Here is a 20,188-nt window from a genome sequence, read left to right on the forward strand (position 1 = left end):
ACAGCAAGTAGCTCCCTGTCATATGTGCTGTATTTCCTTTCTGCAGTAGTAAGTTTTCTGGAGAAGAATGCCATTGGGGAAAGTCCTTTAGTGGTATGGGCTTGAAGCACTGCTCCTATGGCCGTGTCAGATGCATCTACCATTATACAGAGCTGATCACTAGGTGAGTGATAAGAAAGTGTGGCTGCATTTGCCAGATCGTGTTTGCATTGCACGAATGCTGCAGATGCAGATTCAGTCCAAGGAACAGCTCGTTGATCGTTTTTTTGCTATTCTTCAGAAACTCATGTAGGCAGGCTTGTGTTTTTGCGGCATTTGGCAGAAAGCGTCGGTAGAAATTTAACATTGCTAGGAAACGCTTCAGTTCAGAGATGGTTTTGGGCTGAGGTAGGTCGTTAATTGCTTTGACTCTTTCCGGTAAAGGTTTGACTCCATTCTGGGTGATAAGACATCCAAGAAAGGAAACTGAGGGTTGACCAAGTACACATTTGGATGGATTTAGTTTTAATCCATGATCTTTAAGGCGAGTGAAAATCTGACGCAGATGTTGAAAATGTTCTTCCGCATCTGTAGATGCAACCAGGATATCATCAAAATATGGGATGCAGAAATCGAGGCCAGACAGTACTTGGTGTATGAAACGCTGAAATGTTTGGCCAGCATTTCGAAGGCCAAATGGCATATATAAGTACTCAAAGAGACCAAATGGTGTAGTCACTGCGGTCTTGGGCACATCTTCAGCATGCACTGGGATCTGATGATATGCTCTGGCAAGATCGAGGGTAGAAAATATGTTTGTTCCATGAAAAAGATGGGTACAGTCTTGGATATGTGGGACTGGATATCTGTCAGGGACTGTGACTGCATTAAGTCGACGATAATCTCCACAAGGCCGCCAGTCACCATTAGACTTTTTAACCATGTGAAGTGGACTGGCCCATGAACTTTTAGATTGGCGAATGGTTTCCTGTGCTAGCATGAATTCAAATTCTTTGCAAGCAGCTTTTAGCATCTCTGGAGAAAGATGACAAGGCTTGGAAAATACAGGTGGGCCATGTGTTTCAATGTGATGATACACTTCTGGCTGATGAGTATGCTGACCTGATTTGGATGGGTTTAAAATGTCAGGGAATTCTGCTAATAACCGATGAAACCGTGTGCTGCCCGATACAACACTTATGTTGGTAGGTACGTTCGATATGTGAGAAGCTTGGCCCTATGATGTCAGCTGGGTTGTAGCATCAATTAAGCAATTATTCTTGACATCCACTAGAAGGTGAAAATGTGTCAAGAAGTCGACACCAATAATTGCTTGAGTTACATCCGCAATAATAAAAGGCCAGTTGAAAGTCCGGCGCAAGTTTAAATCAAGTGTCAATAGTTTGGTGCCGTAGGTTGCAATTTGGGTACCATTGGCTGCATACAGTACAAGTTTATTAAGTTGGTGAGCATTTGTTTTAGTTCTCGGGAGCACTGATATGTCAGCTCCAGTATCTACTAGAAAACATAACTGAGTTGAACGATCAGCTAGTACTATTCTGTCGATGTGGCGGACATTCTGTTGGCCAGCAGAAGACCGCCCATTTAGTTTCCCGCTTGTACAAAAGTGCATGGAGGGGCACACTTGCGAGCTTGAGAGCCAAAATTCATATGATAAAAACATATGCCACTTGTGGGTTCTTTGTACTGCGTTCGAGTATTGTGACGAGATTGACTCCTGCTTCGGGCACGAAATTTATTACGTGGGCCCTGATTTGATCGATTGTATCTCTGTGAAGCATGAAGACTTGTAGAGAGTTCAGATACTTTTTTGGTCAATTCAGCCATTTGTTGTTCGAGGGATGAACTGGAAGGTGCAGCATTAGCAGCACTGACATAAGCTGGAGAGACAAGTTCATTAATTTTGTCAGCCATTGCTGCTAAACGGGTTAGATCTTCATTGGACACAGCAAGAATTATTTGTATGTTATTAGGAAGACGCGAAAGCCATAATGACTTCAACAAGTCGTCACTAAAATGGCTTCCTGCCACATCACGCATTCGTGACAGCAAGTATGAAGGTCGCTGGTCTCCAAGTTCAAGTCCTTGTAGTAAAGTACGTATTTTTGAAGATTCACTTTCTGAATAGATTTCAATGAGCCGCTGTTTCAGTTTGGAGTATTTATCACAATCAGGTGGTTTGAGAATTAAGTCATGCACTGAATTCAGAATATCACACTCAATTGCTGCAACTACATGGTTGAATTTTGTAGAATCCTCACTAATGCGAGCGATAGAAAATTGTGCTTCGATCTGAGCGAACCACAATGAAGGATTATTTTTCCAGAAAGGCAGTGGCTTCACCGCAACGCGTGTGATTTGTGGCTCTGGTGGAATATCGTCGGGCATATTGATAGATAATTTTCACTTTAATTAATAAACACTTAAAAGCACAATATTGTAGCATGAGGATACACTATTGATATTTTACCATGATAACAATAAATATTTTAACCATGCATAAAAAATTTACGTAACGATACACACACAAATAATACAGGGTCAGAAATTACACACACAAATAATATTTTACCGAAATGCATTTGAAAACAAACCCTTATTTGAGAAAAAAAATGATGCGTTCATTTTGTATTGCGCACACACAAAATCACCACTTCACACTGCTAAGGCACTTTCGAAGGAAAAAGGAAATCACTCCTGTAGCACATGGGAAAAAAAATTCACTACTCTCGAACACTGAGGGAAGAATTTTGCCGTAGCACGTTGCAGAAAAATTACTGATGTAGCACATTTAGCGAAAATCACTATTGTATCACATTTGTCACAAACGTTGAATGATCGAAGAATTATTGCACGACTGGCGAAGTCAGCGGAACGGAACAGATCACATTGATGATTTGCTGAAGCTCCTTGCGATGATATGCACGACTTTGAAAAAAACACAGGCAATATATATCAATACTTCTAGAAATAATTGAAGGGGTACGTTGTAGCATACGTTTAATGTCCATATTCGTTGTTATTTTTAGTCAGTTCTTCAGAATGCCTTGGATGCACGTGGCTTAGGGTCGTTGAAAATCCATTCTCAGTAGCGTGCTCAGTCAAAAGGTCACCACTTTTGGTGGTCGTGTGTGCTTAATGCATGATATAATTAAGGAAAATAAGAGTAGACAATCTCCTATAACGATCTCCTATAAAGAATATATTAAGTACTAAATTACAATTTAAATTACATTGCAGAGATAAACGCAGAGCTCGGAATACAGTTCATGCTACCGTCGCGTACAGTTGTCTGACGAGAAGTCTGAGTGAGTAATGACGTCGCTTTGCTGCTCCGATTAAGAACTGGATTTTACACGTGGCGCCATCTCATGAATAGAAGTTGAAGTATCTGTCGGAACGCCACATAAATGCCCCCACAGCACGAAATATTCCCAAATTTGCTACCCCTGTAGAAGTGTCTCAAATTATTAAAAAACTCAAATCACGCAAAGCTCCCGGAAATGATGGCATTTCTAATACTGCAGTTAAAATGTTACCTCCCTGTGCAGTAGCGAATTTCACTAGCATTTTAAATGCGTGTTTATTTAACTCCTACTTTCCACAGCAGTGGAAAAGTGCAAAAATTATTTTAATTCCTAAACCTGGAAAGGACCACACGAAACCAGATGGCTATCGACCTATTAGTCTCCTGCCTGTGCTCGGAAAAATTTATGAGCGCATTATTCTCTCACGTATGCAATCCTATCTAAACATGTTGCCTCCGGAACTATTTGGTTTCCGCCAGCACCTTTCTACTACGAAGCAATTGTTACGCATTACTGACTTTTGTGGCTCTGCTTTGCATAACAAACCAAGTGTTGCTCTCCTCATGTTGGACGTGGCGAAAGCCTTCGACCGCGTCTGGCATGAGGGGCTCATATCCAAATTAATTACTGCTAACGTGGACCGAGAAATGATCTTGACAATTCACTCCTTCATTACAAACCGGACTTTTTGTGTTTGTGTGAACGGTGCTATCTCCTCGTCTAGAAATATCCATAGCGGTATTCCGCAAGGGTCAGTTCTAGGACATTATATGTATCTATTTTATGCTGCTGACTTTCCTCAAGCATCTCAAAATAACGCTATTTTGGCCTGTTATGCAGACGACACTGCCCTGGCAGTAAAGTCTGTCAATATGAATCACGCCATCAAAAAAACTACAAGATGTCATTCCTAGCATTGAACGATGGTGCGCGCAATGGAAAGTCCAAATAAACGCAGCCAAATCTCAACTTCTCCTCATACGCAGAAATAAAAGGAACACACCTGTCAAAAGAGGACTTTATCTATTTAACGAAATTGTTCCAATTGTTCCCCATGCCAAGTACCTCGGAGTGATTATAAATGATCGCTTAACGTGGACTAACCATATAAATTACGTCAGGGATAAGGCCTTACAAATTATCAAATGTCTCTTCCCAATTATTGGTAAATACTCCACTCTCGACCTGGGAAAAAAGCGGCTCATCTACACGTCTTCGATCAGACCGATCATGACTTACGGCTCCCCAGCGTGGGCCGCCCTGACCAAAACTGACCTCAATAAATTATGTGTTGTGCAGAACCGCTATTTCAGGATTATTACGAATGCTCATTATTTCGTGACAAATAAGTGTCTACAAGATGACCTCAAGATCGACCCCTTAGATAAGTTCATCACAAAGCAAAATCGGAATTTCTTCAGAGAAGCCCAGGACTGCAATCATATGCGTCAATTTAACCTCTTTGAATATGAAATATTGCACGAAGACAGGCACCTTAGACCATTTACTGCATTTATCCTCAATGAAAATCAGAACTTTCCAACCTAAGTTTTTACCCTGTGTTTACTTGGAAAACTGAAATGCTTAAAGTTAAGCAGCCACTATCGGGGTCAAGGCACGGGAGGGTGACCTCCCACGGGACTACGAACTAAAGTCTTCTACTGCTTACTGTAGATCTCTCACTGCTCCTATTGGTTTCAAATTTCTTTTATTTTATTTAATTTAACTTCTAGTTACTGGAAAATATGTCTCTGCAATTGAATATTTTGTAAATAGCAAATTTTCATGATTTTCGCATACACGTCTCAACAGCCAATCAAAAGACCTCTACTAAGAGATATCTTTGACTGCTTCTGCTGGACTCCCTGCGTAATTTTACTTTTGTATATAGTCTTTCTAATTGTGAGAAAAATGCACTTTGATGAGTTTATGCACTGAATATTTGTAAAAATGCACACTGTACCTGAAACTTGGACCAGCATCTCTCCAGCCTACCAGACACCGCTATAGCCTCACGTGACAAAGTAGTCACACCTTCTTTCATTTTGCATCCTGTCCTCCGGACACACTCATGCATTTGCTATACCTGCAATGTACTTTTTAATTCATGACAGCCGGTATACAGCTTGCTATCAGCAAGCTACACACGGCAATAGTGGGAAAAGGAAAGGAAAGGAAAGGGATGGCTGTGAACGGCTCCCTATGAGAAAATTTTGCAGAAATCGTTGTCGGTGGTAGTGAGTGCTCTTGACAAGGAATAGTTTTTCGTTAGGCGATAAGTTTATTTGTTTATATTTTCTACGGGTTTTCCAGTATTTCGAATGTAATCTGTTTCCAGAAGAATCGTTAGGGATTATGCCTAACGAACTCAAGCGGAAAACAGATAGTGATATGGACAGTGGCAGCAACAAAGAGAGGAAAACAAATGGGAACGTTTATAGTGCAGACATAACCCCTATTGACAAGGTCAAAGTAGCTCTTAAAAATGGTACAAAAGAGGTCAAAATTGTCCTGAAGGCAATTGAATCTGGTATCCCGATAGGTAAGTTGCTTAAAAAAGGTTCAATTTTAAATGAAATTACTAATAAAGAAGATAACATATACATCACGAGAGAGAAAAAAATCATAATTTCCACGAAAAGAATCAAAACAATAGAAAACGTCTATAAAGTAAAATCCTTGGAAAGTGTAGGAGTAAAGGCCACTATAATTGAAGACACGTATACAACTAAACATATAGTTAAAAATGTGGACACACAACTTAGTTTAGAAGATATAGCAGCTGGCCTGGAAGAAAATGAGATAAAATTCTCCTGTATAATAAGATTTACAAAGCCAAGGTCGGAAGAAAAGATACCAATAATTCTGATTAAGGAACTTGGTTCCTGTTATCGGCCTGATATCAAAATAGGTCGAATAAATTTTGCGGTAAGTAAATATATTGAAAATACCATAATATGCTACAAGTGCTGTAATATAGGCCACAAGTCGAAATTCTGCAAAAGCAAAGCAAGATGTGCGAACTGTGGTAAAAATGACTGCAACGATCCATGTAAAAACAACACCAGTTGTTTTAGATGCGGAGGTGAGCATAATGCTCTAGACAAATCTTGCCCAAAAATAAATATCAAAAAAGGGGAAGCGAACGGACAAAAGCGTGAACCTTCATCGAAAAAACTTATCCAGAATTCCAGTTATTGTTCCTGGGCAGAAGTTATCCAGAAAGAGGAAGAACAAAACTATTCACCAATACAAATAAATATACTAAAGACGTGGTATCGGAGAAACCAGGGGAAAATGTCTCAAGTAAGATAGTCGCAAGATTAGAAAATCTCGAAAGGAAAATTGATTCTCTTTATGTAGATAATTTAAATCTTAAGGAAGTTAATAACAAACTTAAAACAGAAAATACAAAACTTAGAAGCCTGTATGAAAACTCCCTAAAACAAATCCAAAAATACAAGGAGGATCTTGAAAAGACCTGCCTTGCATATGAAAATCTTCAAACAGAACATCTAAATTTGAACACTATTCAGGAGGTCACTCCTCTGATATCTTGGAATAATGGGCCAGACACGCTTCAAGAAGAGGAAATTCCTCAAATTGATGTTGATACTTTCTAATATCATGTGCTTTATCTTAAGTTGGAATTGTCGAAGCTTTGAGGCGAATTTGAGTTTCTTGTCTTCTTTTGTTTCTTGGTTAAAACCCTCAGTCGTGTGTCTCCAGGAGACCTGGAGTCGGAACCCTAGGCTTCCTTTCCTCTCTGGATATAACAGTTTTTTAAAAGAAAGAATTTTCCCTAGTAAAGACGGTGGCCTTGCCATTTTTGTGTTAAAAAATTTACCTGCTTCCAAACTTCCAGATACTGGAATTAAATTTGACATGGAAGTTCTAAGTATAAAAGTGCAAGCTTACGGTAAATCATTTACTATAGTAAATTGCTATAGGCCTTCTGGAAGCTTTAAACCAGAAGACTCAATGGTCTTGGATTCCTTTAAGGATCCTTTTACGATTTTGGTTGGTGATTTTAACGCTCGCCATAGAAATTTTGGAGATAGAATTACATCGCCCAGCGGTCAAAAGTTCATGAATTGGCTAATTGACTCTAATATGATCATTCTAAATAATAAGAAACCTACTCATATTTATCGTGGCCAAAAAGGAGGAATCCTCGACCTTTGCATGGCAAATGTCAATATCGCGTCCAAGCTGTTGTTCCAGAGACTTGATGATACGGGTCAAAGTGATCATTTCCCTGTGTATCTTAAGTTTAATCAAAGTTTTAAGAAGAGACCGGGGAAAACTAAAAGCTATACAAATTGGCGAGATGTCAGTATATCTCTGTCACGTTTGCCTGTGAGCCATGCTGGTAATATGGAGGATAAAGTTAACGCTTATACCACTGTAATTAACAGTACCATCAAGACACACTCCAGAGAAATCACCTACAAGGTCGAGCCAAAAAACCCATGGTTCAGTTTGGAGTGCGCCAAATTCAAACATCTTAGAGATATGTTGAAAAGAAGGGCACTAAGATCACTTAATCCTAGCGACTGGGTGGAGTATAAGGGTGCAAACGCTAAATACAAAAGAGAGCTAATAAAAGCAAAACGGAAGTACTGGGCAAAGATTTCCTATGAAGCTTATTCTTGCAAGCAAGTCTATAGAAATGTAAAAAACCTTAAAAAATATCTATTGGTCTCTCCCTTGGAAGCTAATTTCGTGATCACTCACTCAAACGCAGATGTATTAGACAAGGCTGCCCAGGCGGATATTTTCGTAGAATATTACAGCGCCAATGACAATACTAACCAGTCGGTTCCTATCGACCTTCCTTTGGCTAATATTGAGCCAATTTCCGCCAAAGAATTAATGAACGCACTAAAGAGTAAGAAAAACTCCTCCCCGGGTCCTGATGGAATTACTTACAAAAGTCTGAGGGTCGCCGCCAAATATACGCAGAAAGCCCTCCTTGAGATGTATAATGAAAGTTTGCAATCAAGTAATATTCCTACAATCTGGAAAACTTCCTGGGTTGTTCCGATTTTAAAACCGAATAAAAACGGGAAACAGATTGCAAATTACAGGCCAATTTCTTTAACGTCTGTCATTGGGAAAACCCTTGAAAAAATAATCCTGCGCCGCCTAGAGTGGTGGGCTGACACAGAAAAAATTTTTCCCTCAAATATTTATGGCTTTAGAAAAGGCATTTGCGTAACTGACTGTCTTAGAGATATTTATGATTCTGTCTGGTCAGCCAGAAACAAGAATTTGGAAAATTACTTAATTTGCTTAGATATCAAAGGAGCTTACGATAATGTGCAACATGAGATTTTGATTGAAAGGCTTGAAAAGATGGGTATGAACACTACCCTGGTGCGTTGGATCTACAATTTTATTACTAATCGTACTATTTCTGTAAAGTGGAGATCTATCTTATCAACAGAAAAGCTCATGTCTAAGGGCCTTCCACAAGGAGCCATTTAATCGCCTTTCCTCTACAATTGCTTATGTTGGATCTTTGTAAACTGAATGATAGGAGCACCAAGTTTTTTATTTACGCTGATGATATCTACGTACATGTTACTGTTAGGAAGGACAACCGGTATTCCAGCTTACAAGACACTCTCAAAAAGATCATTAGCTGGTCTGCTGAAAATAAGGTTGCTTTCTCCTTTGAGAAATCAACACTAATTGACTTTTCAAGAGGAAGAAAGAAATACTCTTCCCCCATCAGAACAGGTAATCTCAGTATTGGATGGAAAAAAGAGCATAAAATACTTGGCGTTATTTTCGAACACAATCTCAGTTGGCGTGCACACAAAGCTTATCTAGTTAAAAGATTAAATAACACTTTAAACTTGATCAAAATCCTCTCCCACCCAACTCAAGGAATGAGAACGAAAAACTTACTAAAAATCATCCAGCAAATCATGATTCCCCAACTCATATACGGATGTGAAATCAGATGGGGAGAATATATCTCCTCCCAAAATAAGTACGATATCTACATCAATAAAGCGATTAGAAAAGCCTTAGGGGTAAGTCATTTTGTTCCCAACGATGTTATTAGGAGAACTGCAGCAATTCCGCATTACAATAAGATAAAAAAATGGAAAAGAATATTATCTGTCATAAATAAAAAATTTCAGGGAGCCGATTATTTTTCCCCGCCACTAGAGGCGGAAGGTTAAGGAGGAAAGTAAGGATTTAAGAGCTGATCTTGACAGCTATGAATCTAAATGGATTTTAGATAAGAACGTTGTCCGGCAAAAGAAACGGATTCCGCCTTGGATAGATTTTAGGAAATTGTGTAACATTGATTTAAAGAATCTCCACGATTTTGTCACTGGTTACGCTCCTTTTATTAAAAATTTGACTGCAGGTGTTAAAGCAGAAAACGTATGGGGCTCAGACGGTTCCAAAAATTTGGACGGAACTGGTTTTGGAATAACCAATCTAAAAAATACCGTTAACAGAGCCATCAAGATTGAAAGAAATGCTTCTATATACACCGCGGAAGTTTCAGCAATTTGGTACATTTTGAAATATCTAGCTAACCTTTCCGAAGCGACGATAATTTTCACTGACAGTCTTGCGGCAATGGAAGCTATTGCTTCCTTCGAAGATTCAAATAACAACATAATTGAGAATATTCGATATGAAATTTACAAAAACATGCCAAATAGTAAGATAATTTGTTGGATACCCGGTCACAAAGGCATTGAGATCAACGAAAGGGCAGATTTTTTGGCTAAACAGGCGGTAAATTCACGCAATACTCCAATCCTCCCAATTTATACATGGAAGGATATCAAAAAAGAAATTAGGGAAGACAGGGAGAGGGAAATTGAGACCACCTGGCAGAACACGAAGTATTATTGTTCTTTTAAAAATGTTTTAAATACCAAACACTTGAATATTAATTGGCCTGACTCAAGGAAAATGGAAAGTAAAATCAACAAAATCCTCACTCGAAGTATCCTCACGAACTACCTTAAATTCAAGTTAAAACTTTCAAGTACTCCTTTATGCATAAATTGCAAAGTACGTGATGATTTTGAGCACAGACTGAATGAATGTAAAAAATACATTCATCTAAGGAACTATATCGCCAAATACTGCGATAAAGAAAACATTCAATACATTCTTCCTGCAGATTTAGTTAACAATTTCAATCTAAGAATTCCGAAGTTGGGTCGTTTACTCCCCAACTTCTTCTAACTTTCCTGGGCCTCACGGACTGGTTTTACGGCGTTCGCCAGAATACGAAAGTAAAATTGTTTAAAAAAAAAAAAAAAAAAAAAAGTATTAAAATTCCAATCACCTGATGTTAAATTGGGCCGACTCAAGAAAAATGAAAAGTAAAATTTAACAAATTCCTCACTCGAAGTCTCCTCACGTATTACCTTAAATTTAAGTTAATACTTTCAAGAAATCCTTTTGCGCAAATGGCTATGTACGAGAAAATTTTGAGCACAGACTGAATGAGTAGTTAAAAATTCCATTCTAAGAACTCCGAAGTAGCGTTGTTTACTCGCCAACTTCTAACTTACTGCGCCTCACGGACTGGAGGAAACGGCGTTCGCCAAAGTCTTCACCTCCTTTCTTGATTGCTACAGATTGCTACAGAAAATTTTTTGAACGAACTGCGCATGCGCCGTTTCTTCGCCAACAAATGATGGTAAACCTATTGTAATTTCTCGCCAGCGTTTCGCGTTTGATTTGTATTAGCGTAGGTGTTGTCAGTGAGATTAAAAACAACGATAATAAGAAAAGTTCTTTTCAGAACTCTTCAGCCTTTTGCATTCATATTATAATAAGGTGCAATATGTCAGCAAATTTGATCTCATGCCCTGAATGTCAGCACACTTTTAGTGCTCGAAAAAATCTATACAAACATGTAAGAAAGTTTCATCCTTCATTGATCCTTGATGAACTCGTGAGCCAAAAGAAATGCAGTGTTTGCACTGAGACTTTTGATAGTATCAGCGATTTGGAAGCCCATATGCAGTTGTTACATAACTCAGCATTAGATAATAAATGTTCGCACTGCTAGCTTGCCTTCACGGCAAAAAAAAAAAAAAAAAAAAAAAAAAAAAAAAAAAAAAACCTTTATCAGCATGTTAGAAACTTCCATCCATCTGATCAGATTGAATACAAGGACAACAGGCAGACTTTAATTTGTAGTATCTGCAATCAAAACTTTCTGCACATGAGAGATTTGCATTGCCACTTCCAATCGGATCATCCTGATATTACTTTGTCATTCAAAGAAAATATATTTTCACAAATCACATGTATTGAATAGTTTGAGAAAAAATTATTCTCCAACTAAGCGTCTGAGTTTAACTCATCGGAAGGATCTGTGGAATATATGCCGAGATTATAAGATAAATGAAGATGATATCTTCCATCAGAATGATGCTATGTCAGTTGACATACGTATTAATAAAATGCTAAAGGAAGAAGAAAATTCTGTTTTGATTTATAAGACAGTAGAAGAACCATTAGCCGAGTATCCTTTGGTTAGAAAAGATGAATTTTTACTGGGCATTATGAATCATGCGCAGTTAAAATTATTACAATTATATGGGAATAATATCATAATGATTGATTCCACACATGGTACAAACCAGTATGGATATCAGCTAACAACTTTGATGGTAAATGATGCAAGTCACGAAGGGTTTCCAGTTGCTATCATGTATTCCTCTAGAACAACGGCTGAAACATTTTATGTATTTTTTATGGAAATAAAAAAGATGTAATTTCAAACCACGTGTATTTATGTCGGATGATGACCCTGCATTTTATAATGCATTTGTGAACGTTTTTGGCGAAGTAGAAACATGTTTATTGTGTTCATGGCATGTTAGACGAGCTTGGAATACAAATTTGAATGCTAAAATACAAGATAAAGAAGAAAGAAATTTTGTTAAGAAAAATTTGACAACTATATTGCAAGAAACTGACTTGCAAAAGTTTAAACAGCATTCTAAATTATTTATCGAAAATTTTTTAGCTTCTGAAAATACAAAAGCTTTTGGTGAGTATTTTCAAAATTATTACATGAATCGAGCAGAACAATGGGCATATTGCTACCGTGTAGGTTCTGAAATAAATACAAATATGAAAGTTGAACGATGGCATCGTGAAATAAAATATGAAGAAGCGAATGGAAAAGTTATAAAAAGACTGGATAGATCTTTAGGCATTGTCCTGAAAACCATTGCAAAAAAATTGATGGGTCGAATCGTAACATTAGAATGCTGCAAATTAACATCTTGACTTGCAGACATAAGGAAACGACATAATGCTGCCAAATTGCTGTCAGAGAACTCTGCCATTGAAATGGAACATAAAAAATCTTGGATTGTTTTTTCAAGCAAAGCTGAAACATCCACTTGCTATTTGGAACCCTACAGCATAACATATGAAAGGGAGTGCAGTTGTGAGATACGATGCAATGACTGTAATGTATGCATTCACGAGTTTTCATGCACGTGTCACGATTACTCAATAAGATTTGTTATATGCAAGCATATACACTTCGTTGTACAACATTTCAATCATGATGTTTTAGCTAAGCAGCCTGAGAACTGTTTGAATAACAGTACTGGCCTTAACATCGACATAAATGAAGAAGACATTAATCGTAATGAAGAGCACATAGCTATAAGTGATGAGCTCAAAAAGAATGTTATTTCTGATATTGATGAAAAAAAGGCTCTTGCTTTATCTAAACTTCAGAGTTTAGTGTCAAGATGTCAATCAACTGAAACCACGGCAGAAGAGCTAGAGACAGTTATTGAAGGCATTAATGTAATTAACTCTAGATTAGATGCTGTTTCAGCTAGTAGAAGAGTAATGCCTTCACTTTCTACTAACATTATTCATATGCCAGCTAATAAAAAAATTCAAATACTGCGACGATTTTCTGCAGTTAAGACAGCAAAAAAGCGAAAACTGCCTCTTTAAGTATTAAATACATATTATAGTAAACCCCCTTCAATATGAACTCTTAATTGCATGAATAAAATTTCAGTCCTACAGCAATGTATGTAATCTTATAAAAATTTTATCAGTTAACTTGAATTTCAGTTGTCACAAATTATGAAACCTCCACTGCATCATTAGATTTTTTCATTTTACAAAAACTTTCAAAGCTATTTATATCTTTTCCATGTTGTTTTTCTGCTAAGGATACATTCAGAGATGTTCTGTCATGTTTAATTGAAAACCTCACAGAATACACAGTATTCATTAAAACACAAGTAACACTACTCAGCAATTGTGATCATTGTGTTAAAATGAGCTTCAATCCACAAATGCAATTCTATTTTCAGATGTACTTTTTTTTTATTTTTTTAAAGTGACCTAGTTCAACTAATGTTAAATATTGAATAATTGTTAATTAAGATGTTACAAACTCTGGTCTTAGCTTTAAGGAGTTCAACAGACGATCTAATCACGTGTGCTGAAGTGAAATTAGTTATGTCTGAGGTGCTAAAAATGCCATCAAGAAACTATCCCACCCACTAGAAAGTGCTACTGTCATGGACACTTTAGAATGTTTTGTGGTAACACCTGAATAGACCACTAGTTTTATGGAAGCGATGAACACAGTTGGACAGGAAGCTACAAGCCATTTTTGTTTCTGTCTGCAATGGCAGAATATATAGGAATTTTTCACCAGAAAATTAAGAGTGCAATTTCTCAAGTTACAGTACAGTAATTAATGTAGCATTTCCTATGATAACATACATAATGCACGCTTATAGTTACATATGTATCTATATATTGTAAACAGAAAAAACTATTCCAAAATTAAAATTTGAATCTCAAGTTGACATGAATGCTTGACTTTTTTATCCCTTGTGATTGTTGTTAATGATGGTTTACTGTATCAAAATGCATCTTATCATATTTGGTGGCTTCAGTGAAGAACTTACTTTGAATACAGGATTTGCTTGGACTTATTATTTTTGTTACTGCTTGTCATTTTTTTTTTTAACTGGACATATAATGTTTGATAACATCATTGTTTAACCAAAATATATATATCAAGAAATAATAGTCTATGAATGCTAGCAAATGTATAGTAAAAGTTTAATTAGCATGTTTGAGACGCAATACCAGATTATCAAGTTTGTCAGATTATTAAACTAATAATTGAATAATGTCACAAAGCAACTTTCTTTTTATATAAATTACTGAAGTTTGAGGAATAACAAGAATTGCATATTATAATTCTATAATCCTGTGTAATTAATAAAATTTACTACAGTCAAACCTCTATTTAATGAACACCTGATTTTACAAATTCCTCTATTTAGCAAAGTTTTCACAGGATTCTGCTTGAGTTGTTAATTTCCATGTATAAAGAACTTGAAAATAGTGCATTCTCTATTGAATTTGATATCAAAACCATTTGTAATAAAAAATAATGATCATGTATTTTTAATGAATTTGAATTTATTGTCAGCACCAAATGCACTTTCAAGCTTAAAAATTAATAATAATTTGAGTTTAAATATTTTTCTTGGTGATATTTCAGTTTTTATATCTTAAAAAATATTCTAAATAATCCAGATCATCTTTTACAATAGAATAAACTGAAAAATATATTAAATTTTATTAAAAACATGCAAAAATCTGATTTAAATGAAGTGCTTCCTAGTGAAAAAAAAGTCTTTGTATCGTTGGTTAAATATGCCTTTCTCCACATGAAGATACATACGACAACAGAAAATTCATTTTAGAGGAAATGATAGTACAGTCAAAAGTTGTTAATTCGGACACCCATAATCCAGAATCATCTATAATCTGGACCTCAGAGCTACAAACTTCATATGCATGCGTCGTGTTGACGCATGCGCGTAAGATCTTTACGGCTGCGCATGATACATTTACGCATGCACGTTTAATGTATAACGGACGGTATAAGCTAAAATTATCTATTTCAGTTAATATTGCAGATTGCGTTGTTCCTTAATCTTCGAATTGGATCCGGCTTATTATTTTTTGCAGACTGTTAGAGCAATTTTATAAAAGTAAGCTTGAACTTTCGATTATGTCAAATAGAATTTCCGATATATATTTACTAATATGTAAAGGATCTACAAAGCGAAAGTATGTTTTGAAGACCATTAAACAAAAAGTGGAATTGCTGCAAAAAATGGATAAAGGCATATCCTTCGTTTCTGTAACCATTCCGAAATCTGTTTATCAATTTCACGTGGGGGGGGATGCCATGGCGGGCAACAAATTGGAAGTTGATCTGTCAGCACTATCCTTATCTTCAGAGCAGATGTTTTTATTTTATTTGGCTTATAATTCCTTACTAAATGTAGTATTTCATCTCAATGTACTCCATCTTTAATATGATTTAAATCAAATTCCTCGTCATTATAATTCGCTTTTGATAGTGAAGAAAGTGACACAGAGTTTATTGAAAATGAAGAAATTTCGATTGACAAATTAGTCGGTTATCTCGACACAGCAATTATAGGACTTGAACAGCGGAACTTTGTAACTGAACAAGATAGTCTATAGAATTAAAGAGAAAGTATTATCACATAAAATGAAGCAACTTAAACAACTTGCATTGAAAGAAATGTTTAATAAAGTAAACAAATAAATATTAAGCGTTTTTTTTGTTGTAAATTTTGATACCCTTTAGATCATAATTGTTCTTTATTTCATAAATTAAGGTTTCATATTTTTAATTTTAGAATTTGTGCATGCCATCTTACCAGATTTAAACTGATGATCTATAATCCGAAAAAATCGATAATCCGGAATCGCTGAAGTCCGGATTAACGACTTTTGACTGTATTGAATTTTGTGAACTCCAACTGAAGATGAACCACAATACAACTGTAGACTGGAAGATATGTGTGAGGTGTGTGCCATAGCTTTAATTTCTCAGCCTAAGTTGAAATTCGGCAGATGTGGAAAAAATTATGAAGCAGACGAAAGAATAACGTTGGACATGTGCTTCTGCCACAATGGGTTTTCGGTGGATTGTGCAATCAAAAGAATCAAAAGAATGTTTTAGTCGCTATTCCAGATCGATTGGTGAAAACCTTATGGAATATCATAAAGGTTTGGTTTGGTTTATGTGATTAGACCAAAGCCTTTCTAAGGGAAACTGGCTTGTATACACATTGCACATAGGGAAAACCATACAGCCAGCCCGTTCGCGGGATCGAAAACTCAGACCGAACTACTAGTGTTCAGCGACTTTATCGCTCGGCCACTGATGTTCGAACATCATAAAGGAAAATGTCACAGAAGGAAGCATTATTTATACTGACTACTAGAAATCATATAAGTCGGATGAACTGTGATATGCTGGCGTTGAACATTTTACTGTCAACCACAACTAGAATTTTGTGGACCCCGAAAAGGGGGTCATACGCAAACAATACAGCAACTGTGGGGCAGTGCTAAGTGACGTAATAAACACCGTCGGGGCACATTTCAATTCTTATTTGTCCGAGTTTATGTATAGACATTTGCACCAAAAAAAAAAAAAAAAAAAAAAAAAATTTGCGATGTTGCAGGATCTTAAAAATTTATGCCTCCCATTTAATTTCACTTATTTTAACCCTTTTTTTAATAAATTAAATTAACAAAAATGTGCAATATATGAAATTAACCTTTCATCAACTTAAATTAATAATCTTAGATAGTTAATTACAATAATGCTTTCTCACAGTTACATTTAGCCGTTTGTTTATATTAAATTATAATAATAAAGTGTACTAGTATATGAAAGTAAACTTTCATCTAAATTAAAATAATACTCTTAGATAGTTATTTTTTATTATTATGCTTTTCTTGAGTTAAGGTTACCATAATTATTTTGGCATCAACAATAGTTTTGGTGATTTTTTGCGGTCCCTATAACGGAATGTACCGTATTTTTAAATGAAAATCTAGTTATTTAAGTCCTTTGTATCTATAAAAATACATACTGCAGTTATTTACTTAAGTCATAAGGCCCTTTTCAAAAGTTTATGTCTAATTTAAAATAATTAGTTAATGTCAACTTAATCATATATATAATTATCGTAAGATCGTGGTGTTTAAAATGCTTTTCGCTACTGAAAAAGAGTGTTTTTGTTATAATTTTATAGAATTAAAAATCCCTCAAAGTAGTATATTTATAGTTTAAAATGTTTGTTAATAAAAATTTATTTATTTACATGATGTTTCTAAGAGTGAAGTAAAAAAAAAAATCATTGCTTGCTTATTTATATTCATGAAGATATATTTATAATACAAGAAATAATAACTTTTGACAAATGTTTCATTATTCCGGTAAAATCTGGATATAAGGGCCTTTATAGCAGTCGAAACAATGTCGTTTCTTTTCAAATTGTATGTCCATGTTCAAATGCATAATTTATGTGAATTCAATCACAAATTTGATTCTGCTTTGATCTGAGTGTTTCATGATTTTTTGCTGTATTGAAGAAAACTTTTTGGAAATTAATTAATGGCATTAAGGTTCTTTAAATTAGTGTGTTCAAGATTCGGTGTATATGAATCTATTCATGTACATTATGTTTCTGTGAATAAAATCAGAAAACTGTTATCCTCCTTATTTATAAATATGTTGGTAATTTCAAATGTAGGTAATAATGGAACTCTGATGTAAATAGAATTATTATAAAAAATGTTGTATGATTCTGACAAAATTTGAATATAAAGGTTTTTATATCATTTGACACAAGGCTGCGGTTATTCACTTAAATCAATTAGGCTCTTTTCAGATTGTATCTGCCATGTCCAAATGCACAATTGATGTGAATTTAATCACAAGTTTGATTCTAATACTATATGGAGTTTTTCTAATTTTGAAGAAAGTGTTTTGGGTATTGATTAATAGCATTAATACTCTTTCAAATAATGTAGTTATTATTTAATGTAGAGTTTATGTGAATCTATTCATGCATGTTGTTCCTGAAAATGATATCAGAACATTAAGTACCTGTTTATTTATATTGTGGTTGCTTGCTAAGTTCTTTTTATAATAATTTAAATAGCAAAAATTAATATTTTCCATATATAACATCTTTATTATTCTTTGTAGCCCTCAAAGCTGTATATATAACACCCCTCGCTAACTCCTTACTGATTTTATGGCATGACAACCTTCTGAAACTAAAGGTGAAGTGAAAGTAGTAGTCATTATCTAGTAGAAGTAGTTGTAGGTATTATGACCAATAATAATTGTTGCCTACATCACTCCCCTACCAGTAACAAAGTTACGTTACTCTGAAAACATGGTGGGAGAGAAGATACAAATATTTATACAAATAACACTGATACAAATATATAAATTGAAATTATGTACAAAAAAAAAAAAAAAAAAAAAAAACATAATTAAGTTTTAAATTAATATGAAAGAGTTATAAGTTCAAGAAGAGTCAATAACGTCATTGAAACGAACTGGAAGTTTTACTTGTCTTCCACATCGTGTTAATTTTTTAGGTTGTTCTAGTTGCTGACTTGGCACAGATGTATGATCACTTTTTGAAGTTGGAGACAAGAGTTCATTAGGTTGTAACACATAAGCTGGTTTTAACCTATCCACAGAGATACTAACTTGTTTATTTTTAATTGATAGAAGAAAATATTTCGGGGTTCTTTGCAGTACCAAAAAGGGTCCTTCATATGGGGGCTTCAAAAGTTTTTTTACTCTGTCAACCCACAGAAACACGTGCGAGCATGTGTACAAATCTTTTGGGATGAAAATCTTTTGTTTACATTTGGATTTGGATTGATAGGGCTTTAAAAGGGCCATCTGATTTCGAAGATTACTTACAAAATTATCATTAGATATTGGCATGTTTGATTCTTCAAAGAATTCGCCAGGTAATTTAATAGTTTTGCCATAAACCATTTCAGCTACTGTATACTTACAGTCCTCATGTAGAGCAGCTCGCAAACCCATATGAACTGTTGGTAATGTTTCTGTCCAATGAAGAGAATTATGACATCTAATAGCTGCTTTTAAAGTACGGTGTAGACGTTCAATTTTCCCATTACTCTGAGGATGGTAAGAAGTTGTATGGTTTAATTTTACTCCACATAGCGAAGCCAAATTTCGAAACAGTTCCGAAATGAATGGAGTTCCTTTGTCAGTAATAACACAAGAAAGTACACCAAATCGTGTTATCCAAGGTTCATAAAAGGCTCTTGCTATATTTTCTGCTGTGATATTTGATAACGGTACCACTTCCATCCAAGAGGTAAACCGATCAATACACGTCAAACAATAAGTGTATCCATTAGAAGGTGAATAAGGCCCAATTAAATCAATGTGCACAACACTAAATCTTTCGTCTGGTGCTTGATATTGAGAATATTCTGATTTTGTATGTTTAGTTACTTTATTTTTCTGACAATCGATACAAGTTTGAGCCCACTGTTCAACATCTTTTTTTATATCCGGCCAAATGAATCTTTTAGTAATCTCTTTTACAGTACTACGGATTCCAGGGTGAGCTAAACCATGAATTGCATTAAATATTTTCATCCGAAAAGTTTGAGGTATGAATGGTCTGATATTAGAAGTAGAGGTATCGCAATATAAGAGTTTTCCTGATGGTAATTGGTGCTGTTTAATATGCAATGATTTGGAATGTAATTTCAACTGTTGCAGTTCATCATCATTAATTTGTGCATCTGCTATCAGGTCAAAATCAACAACAGGTGAATCGATGTCCTCAATTCTAGATAGGCTGTCTGCAACCACATTGTTTTGACCACTTATATGGTGTAGGCTAATAGAGAATTGTGAGATATATTGTAACTGTCTGAGTTGTCTGGGAGATGCTTTGTTATGATTCTGCTTAAAA

This window comes from Stegodyphus dumicola, chromosome 8 (genome assembly GCF_044657685.1).
Source record: "Stegodyphus dumicola isolate Sdum_Otavi_A_Nest chromosome 8, ASM4465768v1".
NCBI classification, from domain to species: domain Eukaryota; kingdom Metazoa; phylum Arthropoda; class Arachnida; order Araneae; family Eresidae; genus Stegodyphus; species Stegodyphus dumicola.